The sequence below is a fragment of the Musa acuminata genome, unplaced genomic scaffold (assembly GCF_036884655.1).
Source record: "Musa acuminata AAA Group cultivar baxijiao unplaced genomic scaffold, Cavendish_Baxijiao_AAA HiC_scaffold_1119, whole genome shotgun sequence".
NCBI lineage: Eukaryota > Viridiplantae > Streptophyta > Magnoliopsida > Zingiberales > Musaceae > Musa > Musa acuminata.
The window spans coordinates 25103-39178 of NW_027021332.1; the positions used below are offsets into that span (position 1 = coordinate 25103).

Consider the following 14076-nt stretch of genomic DNA (forward strand, 5'->3'; position numbering starts at 1 on the left):
TACGAATTAGCACGTTAAAAGGATTTGTTGAGTTATTAGAGCTTTAGTTGAGTTATTGAAGGTTCCATTGTCATATTAAGGGATTGTTGATGCACGTCCATGACCCTCTTCGATCATGGTTTAAGATACAAATTGTATAAGCTGTGAAGTGTCTTGTTTGTTTGGTTGGGAGCATAGGGGTCAAAACAATCTATTTGCTCTATTACGGCACATATTTGCAGATATTAGATCATATAAGTTAGTGAAGCACAAGAATTTCCCTCATGTTTATAATAGGGTGACTTAGAAGTTGGCATGTAGAGTTAGACTTATTATTATCGGATGGGCCTACGATGTGTTCAAAAGTAAAAAATGTTGTCAACGAGACACATCATATTGTTAGTAGTGACAGATGCATGAAGATAGACTTTATTTCACACTACTCAAACACACACCCAACTCAAACATAGATGCCTGCAACAGACATTGGCATCCTTATTCATCATGGCACACAGAGATAGAGATAGATAGTCAACACCCTCCACAAGGGTTGGCTAAGCCAGCATCACGTAGACTCCAAATGCAGTGAGATACTCTTCAGTTGCATGACCAAAGAAGCCCTTAATCTCGTCATATTCTACGTTGACTTCGAAAAAGGTTCCACCCCCACCTCCATATGGACCGTATGTCTTTCCAAGATTGGTGGTAAACGTGAGTTGAGATACACATGGAAATTCAGAACAGTCGTGTTTGACATACCCAGAAACGGAGGTGAGGTATTCATCTTGCATGAGACTAAACTGCGAGGCAATTAGAGCAATGATACATTTAGCGATTTATATATTTGATAGCAGGTATTAATAGGAGGGAGGGGAAGGCAAAAGAATAGATGCATGGATGGATGGAGGTCGGAGAGGCATGCCTGGAATAGTTCACCGCCGGGGCCTCCATATCTGGGAGTTACGCGAGTGGTTCCGTCGATGTCGAAGGTTATCTTAATGGAGTTTACGCATGAAGCAGCGCCAATGCTGATGCCAGTGATTTTGTCTGCAGGTTCCATGGCCCAACGAGACACGTTGTCGCATGGACATTTGGGGACGCCCCCTCGGGCATGCGCGGCCGTCTTGATATGGTTTGAAGCCTGCACCACCATGCATCATCCATCACAAACCACATAGAGTAAGAATAGAAACTGCAGTACTACATAATAGATAGGCCTCCCTCTAAAGGAAGCAAAGCTATATTCTTTCGGTGGAGGCAGAATATCTATATGGCGTCTCTCTCACCATCAGCGAGCTTATGAATGAAGGAACTCCTCTCACAACGGATGATATGCAAACACACTCGACTCGATGGGGAGAGAGAGGATGGATGGATAGGGGGGTATTTATAGAACCAAAAGGTGCATGAAGTTGTCCGATATTTATGTATGAATGGAACTTGTAACAGCAATACAGAAAGAAGCAGTAAGGGGACCGCTTCCAAGTCATTGTTTAAGCATTGGATTCATATTGACCATTTATAGGTTTGGAAAATGTGAATACTTAAAATATGACTTCCAAGTAGTCCAGCTCAATCCAAAGTCAGTAGAAATATTATCACTCCATCCTCATCTTCGTTTATAATACGAATGGCTTGCATTAAATCTTTATACGAATGATCCTTTCTTCTACGTGTATTATTACATCATCAAGTAGTCTTTCTTTTTTCTCTTTTTCTTTCCTTCCTTTTCAGTGTAGAAATCATGTAGCTTCAAACATGATTGTGCGATATCTTAACACCGCCTTCCTACCTTTGAATTCAAACTGGATAAAACAAATAGGTCTGATCATTTTCCACTGCATGCTGATCAGAAGACTCCCGGGAGTATTTTACTATTTTAGTTTGATTAAAGAACTTTTAAGAATAATACTCTTCCCGTCTTTCATTTCATTATGAATTTATGTTTGTCTGCTAGACCATTGGGCTTCTGTCATATTTAATTAAAATACCAGAAAAACAATACAATGGGCTTAGTCTTCCAAGCCGAACTAGTGAAATTTGACATCACCACGATTAGTATATTTATCTTGCATCTGAAAATAATGACTCCTTCAGATGATCATACCATTGTTTATAATTTTGCAACAGATTTACTGTTGGAAGGTTCTAGTAATGTAAGTTAAATTTAAACCAATTGTTACCGATCCTATACATGTCCATGGAGATACATGATTATGTCAATAGTTTTGCTATAATTGAATCAAGATTTTAGTTTATATTTTTTGTATCTTCTTAAATATCACAACAACGGAATAAGAAAATAAAGAAAGATTTTTTTTTAATTTTTACCTTTTTACCTATTATTTTCATACTTCTATCCGTAAAATTAACGACATTAGGGTAAATAGACTTAGATGTTTCATTTTCATAATTATTAAGATTTTAATATAATTTTTTTAGGTCTAAAAACCAGGATAATAAGGTAAAACTATAGAGCATAATCTATAATTAGTCCAAAAAACATTGATAGTGGATATTTAATTTAAATCGACTGAATATTTGATATATACTTTCATGTGTGGATGACATATTAATCTAAAAATCATTCAAACTTTCATAATGACTATTTACTTCTTTAAAAGAATTTCATACTAATCCTGCTAGGGTCATTAAAATTAATATGACATCAAAGTCATTATTTAAAACTTCATAGAATAATAATACTCTTCTAGAATAATTTAAAGACCAACAAAGCAATACTATGAGCTTAATCTTCCAAGGGATGTTGTAGATGATCCTTTCCCATCCACCACTCTATTACATCAGTCTTGTATATCAAAATAATGTATCCTTCAAATTTGACTATTGGAAAGTTCAAGTTTTCGAGTAATGAAAGTTAAATTTAAACCAATTATTACCAATTCTATACATGTACAAGGAGACACATGATTATACCAATAGTTTTGCTATATCTGAATCAAGATTTTAGTTTATATTTTATTTTGTATCTTCTTAAATACAACAGTATGAGAACAACAAAGAATTTTTTTTAATTTTTATATTTTTTACCTATTATTTTCATATTTTCATCAGTAAAATTGATGACGCTAGGATAAATGGATCTAAATGTTTTTCTTTCATAATTATAAAGATTTTAATATAATTTTTTTAGGTTTAGATACTAGGGTAATAAGAAGGTCTAACTACAATAGATAATCTATAATTAATCTTAAAAAAATTAATAATCAATATTTAATTTAAATCGAGTGGATATTTTTGACGGATACATTCATGTGTGGATGACATCTTAATCTTAAAAAAAATTCAAACTTTTATAGTGACCATTTACGTGAAAGAATTCAATATTTATCGGGTCATTAAAATTAATATAACATCAAAGTCATTATTTAAACCTTCACGGTCATTCTTTATGCATGTACGTTGTAGTCAATCCTTCCATACTTATTTAAAATATTAAAGTCATAATCTAAATTTACATACTAAATTTTATATTTTTTTAATTTTCTATACAAATCATTTAAGTTATCCATATAAATCTATATCTCCATTCAAAAAACTTATTTTTATATTTAAATGATGTAACTTAAAATCACAATTCTTAACGAGTTTATTTAAAAAACTTGAAAAAAAATTTCATTATGATCGATATATTCTTTATCAATAAAATCTTTGACCAAAAGTCTGACTTTTATATTGTTCGATATTACTCTTTGAGTCAAGTTTATATAATAGACTCTTTAATAGTTATTTAGCAATTTGATGATTTTTTATACACTATTATAATTCACTGATTCTAACCTTTTTTTTATTGCATCGTTGCATTTTTCAGAATCTTTATTTTTCATAACTTATGAAAATTATGAAAGATCCTTTTGATTCCTATATCATGATTCTTATAGATATACCACGTAATAATAAAAAATAATATATATTTTTTTATTTTAAGATATTCTATATGAGAATTCATCAATATTATTTTATTATTCACCCTTATCAATTTTTTTAATAATTTGAGAACAACAATCTCTTGAAAATAATAAAGAAATACAAATCTGTATCTTCTCGATATCAAAATTAATTTTTAAAATTTTTATTTTTACTGTAGAATATGATCAGATTAAAGGCTTCTTTGATCATGCAACTACTTAATATCTCATTGCTTTTGGAGTTTACGTGATTCTGGCTTAGCCAACACTTGTAGTGGGTGTTTAATATGCTAGTTATATGTGTCCTACAAGCCAATCACATGAGTGATGTCACGTGTGACATGATACACATTCTTTTTTCTATTATATTATTTGATATTTTATCATTTTATATTACTTGTTGCACATATATATATATTGTGATGTCTATAGATCTATGCAATGATAATCGAATCGTGATGATATCACGATAATAAGATTGATTTACCTTTAAATATAGACCCTAAATAATCATGGTCATAGGTTACTCGAGAGAGACATCAAGATAACCGGACATGCTGGTGTGCTGTATACCCGTCCATATAATAGAGGAAACTGGTATCATAACTGCTTGTGTTGGGACACTAGGGTTATAGTGCCGGTGCTTATTGAAGAATGAGTTCACTGATTGATCCACTCACGGAATACTAGATAGTTAATGATACTTCATTATCAGACAGTGATTTCATTATCCTAGTAGTGTACTTGGTCCTTAGACTTAAGACACCAAAGATATCCTGTATGAGTGCTCAACTCTTTGATACCGGACTATAGGTTTGGAAGTTCCATATCTAGCACAACCGATCATTGGGAGTGACAGTCGACCTTACAAGGGCTATTGAGTGTTGATAGAGAATAATCTGCTCTTGGTGTCATGAGAGGAATATCACATGTGTTCTTGCTTAGATAAATCTCTAGCCATGGTCATTCAGATTAAGAGAGAAAGAGTTTTCTAAGAGAATCTAATTAGAGCGAGACTCGAGAAGAAACCGTATGGATCTGATTGCACCATGCCCAGTATACAATCTTTGGGATATTAGATGGATGAGAGACTATAGGTATGCGATAACTAAGGATAAATAAGGCCAAATGATTGGATTCCCTTATATCGTTTCTGGACTACGGCGTAGTGACCTAGTACATCTGCAGTCGATAAGTCGAGTGAATTATTATAAAAATAATAATTCACTAAGTCGAAAAGAGTTCTAATAGGTATGATTCATGGCCTGCTCGATATTGGGCCTAGAGAGTCACACACATATGGTAGGCATTGCGATTAGTAGAGGTTCGGATATGAGATATCCGTTGGAGCCTATATCTTAATGGATATCCAATAAGCCCCTAAATTATTGGATCTTATGGATGAGATCTAATAAGAATACAATTATCTTAAAAATTTAAGTTTTATAAGTTTTTTACGCATCAATCTTTCCATAACGACGAATATTTTTTTAAAAAACTTAAGATTTTTATTTTTTATTCTTTCGCTATGTGTGCAGTGATATCTATCACGTAGTGCCATGATGAATAAGGATGCAACTATTTGTTATTGGCATCTATGTTTAAGTTGGGTGTTTGTGAGTTGTGTGAAATAAAGTCTTTTTTCATGTATATGCCCCTACTGATAACATTTGTGACTTTCCAACCCGTGGACCCATTGGGTAATAATAAGTCTAACTCAGCATATCAATTAAAAATAATAAAAAAAATTTTGTGCTTCACTAACTTATATGATATAACATCATCATAGTCATACCTTAATAGAGCAATATCGTAAATACTCAATTGAAGTCCTAACATCATAAAAGTAAATTCGGTAAATAATGTTGAACATGACTATTTAAGTTCATAATAAGCCATTTATAATCAACAAATTCTTTTAGGTGGATGACCATTACAAGGAGGGTATATATATACATATATATACTATATACATATATATATACTCTTTACAAGAGATCAAAATTGTGAAAAGAAGCATAGCACCATAAATTTCAAGTGATAATATGGTATAAATAATAGTAAGTAAATATATTATGATAAAAATTATAATTTTACTCTATATTTTAGCTCGTCCACTTTTGAAGTCAAAATCTAAACTACATTTTATTTGTTATGGACTGTTGCCTTGAACAAAATTATCATATTTTATGCAAAAATTGAGATACATGTGGGTGCGTCACTCACTTGAGAAAATCTCAAATTTGTATCAAGTCAAATGTCATGATGTCATAACTCATAATAGATCGATTGGATGACCTTATTTTTCTCATTTTATTGTATTGTATACATCATTTTAGGTTTAAGATGAAACTACTAATATATGAATGTAGTGTCATTCGAAATAAAAATCTGATAGTCATGATGGAATTTCAAATAATGACTTTGGATGGGCTCTCAAGTCATATTTGAAAGAAAAAGGAGCACAAAAAATTATAATAACAATAATAAATTATTATTATTTTTATTAACCCACTTGAAATTGGCATGTTAAAAGGATTGGTAGAGTTATTAGAGCTTTAGTTGAGTTATTAAAGGTTTCGTTGTCATGGTAAGAGATTGTTGATGCACGTCCATGACCCTCTTAGATTATGGTTAATAGATGTTTTTTTTTTATGAGTTTTTAATATACAAATTTTACAAGCTGTGAAGTGTCTTGTTTGGTTGGTTGGAAGCATAGTGGTCAAATTTGCATATATTATATCATATAATATATGATATTTGCATATATTATATCATATAATATATTTGCTCTATGGCACATATTTGCATATATTATATCATATAAGTTAGTGAAGCACAAGAATTTTCCTTTTGTTTATAATGTTGGGAAAAACATGTTAAAGCGGAATAATATTTTCCCTCTTTGTGTATCAAAATGGGTTCCTCATCCAAATGTAAATATCAACCAGCACAGCATAAACAATAGAGGAAAAAATCAATCACACTATTAGACCAAATCTTTTAAAGTGGAAAACCCAATATGGCAAAAACCACGGGACCGTAGTCCACCTCAAACTTCCACTATCAATAATAATGATAACAGGTTTACAGTAGATCTTCTCTAGAATAACTAGAAGATCATAATAATGTCAAGAACATAGATCTTAGCTCTAGCATATCATCATATATGATGGATCTCCTCAAAAGAAAATTCTAAGTCTCACAAAATGGGTATAACAGGAAAGTACCTCGGAGAGGGTAAACTGTAGATCAACACCATTAGGATTGTAGAGTTTACTGCAAGGATTCTCCACATAAAATTTAGGCCAAAATTGATAACGTTTGGCCATCGATCGTCAAGTAGAAAACTCAGAAACCTAATCCTTCTCTCTCCTCTTTTTTCTGCACGCCGTCGCACACTCACCTGCACACACGCACGCTGCACTATCTAATTTTGCCATTTCTCTCTTAATTATTGATTTATTTGATTTGGGCTCAAACAACCCAATTTGTCCAAGCCCACATATGGGCTAGAGCCAACAATTCTCCCCCTCCAGCTCATATGGTGGGTTGTATCAAGCCCACTCTTCGCTTACATACTTCAAGCTTCTTCTTAGGTAAAGATTTTGTCAACATATCTGAACCATTATTATTGGTATGTACTTTTTCCAATTGTAATTCTTTCATCTCAAGCACCACGAATCCAGTGATATCTCACATCAATATGCTTGGATCTAAAATGGTATGTTGAATTCTTGGAGAGGTGACTGGTGCTCTGACTGTCACAGTAAACAGTATATCCTTCCTGTTTCAAGCCTAATTCCTATAGAAACTTTTTCATCCATAAAGCTTCCTTGCAGGCTTCAGTAATTGCTATGTATTCTGCTTCTGTGATTGATAGAGCAACACACTTTTGTAACTTAGACTGCCAAGAGACTGCTCCTCCTGCAAATGTCATCAAGAATCCCGAAGTGGACTTCCTGGAATCAGAATCACCTGCCATGTCTGCATTTGTGTACCATTCTAACACAGGTTCATCATTACCAAAACATAAACATAACTTGGAAGTACCTCTTAGATATCTTAATATCCATTTCACTACTGCCCAATGTTCCTTTCCAGGATTAGAGAGAAATCGGCTGACAACTCCAACTGCATAAGCTATATCTGGCCTAGTACAAACCATAGCATACATCAAACTACCTACTGCAGATGAGTAAGGCACTCTGGACATTTTTTCTTTTTCTTTCTCACTTGTAGGACATTGTTTCGAATTAAGCTTGAAATGACCTGCAAGTGGAGAACAAACTGCTTTAACTTTACTCATGTTGAATCATTCAAGAACCTTTTCAATGTAAGTCTCCTGAGATAGCCAAATCTTCCTTTTCTTCCTATCACGAAGAATCTTCATGCCAAGTATTTGTTTCACCGATCTCAAGTCTTTCATGGCAAAAGACTTACTTAGCTCTCTTTTAAGCTTTCCAATTTTTCTAACATCATGGCCAACAATCAACATATCATCAACATATAGCAGTAAAATAATAAAATCATCATCTAAAAATTTCTTCATAAACATATAATGATCAGATGTGGTTATATCATACACTTGACTCATCATAAAGGAATCAAACTTCTTGTACCATTGTCTAGGTGCTTGTTTGAGTCCATATAAGATTTTCTTAAGCTTACACACAAGATTTTTTTTTCCTTTGACTTTGAAACATTCTGGTTGCTCCATGTAAATTTTTTTTCTAAGTCACCATGAAGAAATATTGTTTTTACATCAAGTTGCTCAACTTCTAAATTCAAGCGGGCAGTCAAACAAAGAACAACTCAGATAGAGGACATTTTCACAGTTGGAGAAAATATTTATTCAAAGTCAATACCTTTCTTCTGACTGAATCCTTTCACAACTAGTCGTGCCTTGTATCTTTGCTGTGAGCTATTGTTTTCGGTCTTCAATTTATAAACTCACTTATTCTTGAGAGCTTTCTTCTCTTTAGACAATTTTACCAAGTCATAGGTGTGGTTCTCAAGCAAGGATCTCATCTCTTCTTGCATGGCTTTAACCCACTCATTCTTATTCTCATATAGAATAGCTTCTTGGTAAGTTTCTGGCTCTCCCCCGTCAGTAAGCATAACATACTCATGTGGAGGATATCTGGTAGATGGTTGTCGCTCTCTAGTGGATCTTCTCAATGGAATCTCAACTGATGGTGGAGATACTTGTTCAATTGGTTGAGCATCATTAACTGTAGGTGTATCATCACTTACATTCTCACCATGTTCTTCTTGTTCATCTCCCCCATGATCATCATGAATTATAGGTGAAGGAACTGGACCTAAACTCCAAGGAATATAAACAGAGTTTTATGACTTCTCAATATTATCACCATCATCAAACAATTGGTCTTCAAGAAACACAATATCTCTGCTTCTAATAATCTTCTTGTTCACTAGATCCCATAATCTGTACCGAAACTCTTTATGACCATATCCCAAGAAGATACATGATTTTGCTTTACTATCAAGCTTAGACCTCTCATCTTTGGGAATATGAACAAATACTTTACACCCAAAGACTCTTAAGTGATTATAAGATATATCATTTCCTCTCCATACTCTCTCTGGAAGATCACCTTTCAGAGGAACTGATGGAGAAAGATTTATCAAATCAACTGTAGTTCTCATAGACTCCCCCCAAAATGACTTTGGTAACTTGGCATGGGAAAGCATACACCTAATCCTTTCTTCAATTATTCTATTCTTCCTTTCTGTCACACCGTTCTGTTGAGGAGTTTTAGGAACTGTTTTCTCAAGCCTGATACCATATAACCTACAATAATTCTCAAAATGACCCCTGTACTCGCCACCATTATCTGATCGAATACACTTTAGTTTTCCACCAGTTTCTCTTTCAACATTGACATGAAACTCCTTAAAAACATCGAGTACCTGATCTTTAGATTTCAAAACAAAGGCCCACACTTTTCTAGAATGGTCATCAATAAAAGTAACAAAATAAAGAGCACCTCCAAGAGTTCTAGTTTGCATAGTACAAACATCAGTATGAACTAAATCAATAACATTTGATCTTCTAGATGATGGATATGTCTAAAATGCAACCCTATGTGTTTTTCCAACTAAACAATGATCACAAGATTTAAGAGATGTACCGTGCAACTCTAGTAAGAACTACTTTCTAGCAAGATTTTGAAGTCCCTTTTTGCTTATATGTCCAAGCCTCTTGTGCCAAAGATCTATACTTTCACCTTTTTGAATTACATTAATCTCTCCTTTGTGTAGCTTAGTTTTCATGACATAAAAAGAGTTAATCTTCTTTCCTCTTGCCACAATTAGAGAACCTTTAGTGAGTTTCCATTTACTTTCACCAAAATAATGTGCAAAGCCTTCATCATCAAGTCTACATGTAGATATCAAGTTAAGACGAATATCTGGAACATGCCTTACATCTTTGAGTATCAATTTGCTCCCAATACTGGTCTCCAAGCAAATATCTCCAATATCCACAATCTTAGATGTACCACTGTTTCCCATTCTGATATTACCAAAATCACCAGTAGTGTAAGATCTAAAGAAATCACCAAGAGAAGTGACATGAAATGAAGCACCAAAGTCAATTACCCAATTACTGTCCTGAGCTATAAGACTAACACAACCTTCATCACAGACAATAGTGATATTACCTTCAGCAGCAACTGTATTGGTCTCTTTCTCATTTTTCTTCATTTCATTCTGTTCTCGCTTCCAAAACATACACTCTTTCTTTATGTGACCTGGCATGTTACAGTGAAAACATTTGATATCTCTTCTAGACTTGGATCTTCCTCTATAACCATGTGGATTTCTGCTATGACTTCTTCCACGTCTTTCCTGTTTTTCAGTAACAAATGCCCCAAAAGAAGATTCACCCTGTTCTTTCCTTCTGGCATCTTAATTTAGCAAACTATCTTTAACCATATCTATAGTTAGAGTCTCCTCTGGCGTGGAGTTACAAATAGTCACCACATACGTTTCCCAACTTTCTGGTAAAGAGCTAAGAAGTAATAATCCTTGCATCTCATCATCTATATTCATTTTCATAGCAACCAACTTATTTGCAAGACTCTGAAATAGGCTTATGTGCTCAACAATATTGCCATCATCTTTATACTTCAAATTTACAAGTCTTCTGATGAGAGAAATTCTATTTCCCATTGTCTTTTTCGCAAAGAGGTTTTCTAACCTTTGCCAAACAACATCAGCTCTGGTTTCATCAGAAATATGCTCATGCAAGTTTATATCCATCCATCTTCTAATATAAGCAATGACTTTTCTATGTTGAACTTCTCATTCTTCATCGTCCATAGTAGAAGGTTTATCTTTAATTTTGATAGGCTTATACAAATCTTTGCAATAGAGCAAATCTTTCATCAAACACCTCCAAGTGAAATAATTTGATGAGTTCAATTTAATCATACCATCTAACTGCTCCATTTCAATCACACAAGAAAAACTAGCACCAAACAACCTGTTGTTCTGATACCACTTGTTGGGAAAAACCTGTTAAAGCGGAATAATCTTTTCCCTCTTTGTGTAGCAAAATGAGTTTCTCATCAAAACACCAAATGTAAATATCAACCAGCACAGCATAAACAATAGAGCAAAAAATCAATCACACTGTGAGACCAAATCTTTTAATGTGGAAAACCCAATATGGGAAAAATCACGGGACCATAGTCCACCTCAAACTTCCACTATCAATAATAATGATAACAGGTTTACAATAGGTCTTTTCTAGAATAACTAGAGGATCATAATAACATCAAGAACATATATCTTGGCTCTAGCATATCATCATATAGGATGTATCTCTTCAAAAGAAAAGTCTAAGTCTCACAAAGTGGGTATAGCAGGAAAGTACCTCGAAGAGGGTAAACTATATATCAACACCGTTAGGATTGTAGAGTTTACTACAACAATTCTCCATATAAAATTTAGGCCAAAACTGACAACGTTTGACCACCGATCGTCAAATAGAAAACTCATAATTCTAATCTTTCTCTCTCCATTTCTCTGCACGCCGTCACACGCTCACCTCCACACACACACGCACACATGGACACTGTACTATCTAATTTTATCCTTTCTCTCTTAATTATTGATATCTTTGATTTGAGCTCAAACAGCCCAATTTGTCCAAGCCCACATATGAGCTGGACCCAACATATAATAGGGTGGCTTACAAGTTGGTACGTTGAGTTAGACTTGTTATTATCGGATGGGCCTACAATGTGTTCAAAAGTCAAAAATGTTATCAATGAGATGCATCATATTATTAGTAGTGACAGAAGATAGACTTTATTTCACACTACTCAAACACACACTAAACTCAAACATAGATGCCTGCAACAGACATTGGCATCCTTATTCATCATGGCACACAGAGATAGAGATAGATAGTCAACACCCTCCACAAGGGTTGGCTAAGCCAGCATCACGTAGACTCCAAATGCAGTGAGATACTCTTCAGTTGCATGACCAAAGAAGCCCTTAATCTCGTCATATTCTACATTGACTTCGAAAAAGGTTCCACCCCCACCTCCATATGGACCGTATGTCTTTGCAAGATTGGTGGTAAACGTGAGTTGAGATACACATGGAAATTCAGAACAGTCGTGTTTGACATACCCAGAAACGGAGGTGAGGTATTCATCTTGCATGAGACTAAACTGCGAGGCAATTAGAGCGATGATAGATTTAGCGACTTATATATTTGATAGCAGGTATTAGAAGGAGGGAGGGGAAGGCAAAAGAATAGATGCATGGAGGTTGGAGAGGCATGCCTGGAATAGTTCACCGCCGGGGCCTCCATATCTGGGAGTTACGCGAGTGGTTCCGTCGATGTCGAAGGTTATCTTAATGGAGTTTACGCATGAAGCAGCCCCAATGCTGATGCCATTGATTTTGTCTGCAGGTTCCATGGCCCAACGAGACTCGTTGTCGCATGGACATTTGGGGACGCCCCCTCGGGCATGCGCGGCCGTCTTGATCTGGTTGGAAGCCTGCACCACCATGCATCATCCATCACAAACCACATAGAGTTAGAATAGAAACTGCAGTACTACATAATAGATAGGCCTCCCTCTAAAGGAAGCAAAGCTATATTCTTTCGGTGGAGGCAGAGTATCTATATAGCGTCTCTCTCACCATCAGCGAGCTTATGAAGGAAGGAACTCCTCTCACACCGGATGATATGCAAACACACTCGACTCGACGGGGAGAGAGAGGATGGATGGGGGGGTATTTATAGAACCAAAAGGTGCATGAAGTTGTCCAATATTTATGTATGAATGGAACTTGTAACAACAATAGAGAAAGAAAGAAGCAGTAAGGGTACCGCTTCCAAGTCAATGTTTAAGCATTGGATTCATATTGACCATTTATTGGTTTGGAAAATGTGAATACTAGTTAAGTCTGTTGGATTACTTAAAATATGACTTCCAAGTTCAGCTCAATCCAAAGTCAGTAGATATATTATCACTCCATGCTTATCTTTGTTTATAATACGAATGACTTGCATTAAATCTGTATACGAATGATCCTATCTTCTACGTGTATTAACATCAAGCAGTCTCTCTTTTCTTCTTCTTCTTTCCTTCCTTTTCATTGTAGAAATCTTATCGGTTCAAACATGATTGTGCGATATCATAACACCGCCTTCTTACCTTTGAATTCAGACTGGACAAAACAAATAGGGCTGATCATTTTTCACTGCATGCTGATCAGAAGACTCCTGGGAGTATTTTGCTATTTTATTTTGATGAAAGAACTTTTAAGAATAATACTCTTCTAGTCATTCAATATGAATTTACGTTTGTCTCGTGGACCATTGGGCTTCGGTCATATTTAATTAAAAGACCAGAAAAATAATAGTATTGGCTTAATCTTCCAAGCCAAACAAGTGAAATTTGACATTGTAGAAGATCCATTCTCGTTCACCACATTAGTATATTTATCTTATATCTAAAATTAATTATTCCTTCGAATGATCATACCATTATTCATAATTGTGCAACAGACTTATGGTTGGAAAGTTCAAGTTTTGAATAGTAATGTAAGTTAAATTTAAACTAATTGTTACCAATCCTATACTTGTCCATGGAGATACATAATTGTGCCAATA

At 34.5% G+C, this 14076-nt stretch overlaps 2 long non-coding RNA genes across 2 annotated transcripts; both read right to left on the reverse strand.

The window, feature by feature from the left end:
• Positions 1-392: 392 nt before the first annotated feature.
• On the reverse strand, positions 393-1352 carry LOC135666697 (uncharacterized). The gene is made up of 3 exons (XR_010509828.1): positions 1266-1352; positions 902-1120; positions 393-779 (listed from the first exon to the last, which is right to left on the reverse strand). It is a non-coding gene; the product is annotated as an uncharacterized LOC135666697 (long non-coding RNA).
• A 10850-nt stretch (positions 1353-12202) lies between these two features.
• On the reverse strand, positions 12203-13180 carry LOC135666695 (uncharacterized). The gene is made up of 3 exons (XR_010509827.1): positions 13101-13180; positions 12737-12955; positions 12203-12622 (listed from the first exon to the last, which is right to left on the reverse strand). It is a non-coding gene; the product is annotated as an uncharacterized LOC135666695 (long non-coding RNA).
• Positions 13181-14076: the final 896 nt, after the last annotated feature.